This window comes from Fragaria vesca, linkage group LG2 (genome assembly GCF_000184155.1).
Source record: "Fragaria vesca subsp. vesca linkage group LG2, FraVesHawaii_1.0, whole genome shotgun sequence".
Classification (NCBI taxonomy): Eukaryota; Viridiplantae; Streptophyta; class Magnoliopsida; order Rosales; family Rosaceae; genus Fragaria; species Fragaria vesca.
Genome location: NC_020492.1, coordinates 25,155,581 through 25,156,785, shown reverse-complemented (window position 1 = coordinate 25,156,785; position 1,205 = coordinate 25,155,581).

Below are 1,205 nucleotides of genomic sequence, written 5' to 3'. Positions count from 1 at the left end.
GACGATCCAAGAGGATCAGCTGGTAACGAGAGAATTGCTATGCCATCGATCAGGATAATGGAAGGAGGAGGGCTGAAGTGTTAGTCTCAAAGAGCCCTAAGGCCTTCACGACAGATGCCTACGAGGATCCAAGGGTCAATGCTGTAACAAAGGGTATCATGGCCGAGAGGCCGGGATCCGTTGAGGAGACAGAGCTGATTTGCATCTCGGACGAGTTCCTTGCGAGGACAGCAAGAATAGGGACGGGGCTGCCTCCTGGAGTGAGGGAGGAGCTCATCTCCCCGGCATCTCGAGAGATATAGTGACACACCGGTTGGGAATCCGGAAAGGCGTGCCCCCGGTGAGGCAAAAACGCAGATTATTTGATTCGGCTAAATATGACATTATCAAGGTAGAGGTGCAGAGGTTGTTGAACATCCAGTTCATCAAGGAAGCTAAGTACCCGCAATGGTTGGCCAACGTGGTCATGGTCCTCAAGAAAGTGGTGGGGCAATGGAGGATGTGCGTGGATTACACGAGTCTTAACAGGGCATGCCCAAAAGACAGCTTCCCGTTGCCACAAATAGACCAACTTGTTGACTCAACCTCCGGGTTCGAAATGCTAAGCTTCATGGATGCATACGCTGGCTGCAATTAGATAATGATGGACTGATAAGTGCGTTTTTACGCCATGATCTTAATGGATTTTCACCCCCATTTACACTTGGTTTGTGCCTTAGTATGTTTGTTTTTACTTATTTTAGAGTCAAGAGGGTTTTTCTGTAGAGTTGTGACTACTAGTCGTTTTTATACAGAAAATTGCACTTAAATGATGAAAACCGTTTTTGGACTATCACTTGGACGTTTTACCGTGATTCGTTATTGGGTTACCTTGTCAGTTTTGATGTATCTTGTTTAAATGTGCAGAAGATAGGTACATGAACGTTACGTATCAAGAATCATGGTGAATGGACTCATGAATGACAACAAGTGAGGCCACGGAAGAGGAAGGAACACTTCTAGACATTGTTTTTGGTCTCGGACAGAATCTGCCAGAAAACGTACATCTACTTCGGAAAATCATATCTCGAGATCTAGGAGGAGTTAGAAGGCGTGCCACATATGGACTTAAAGCTGTGTGTGTCTAGTTTTCAACCTCACTTGGATCGCAGCAATCAGAGTTGAGACGAAGGAGTTATGATCAAAAACAGTGGACAGAGGTCAGG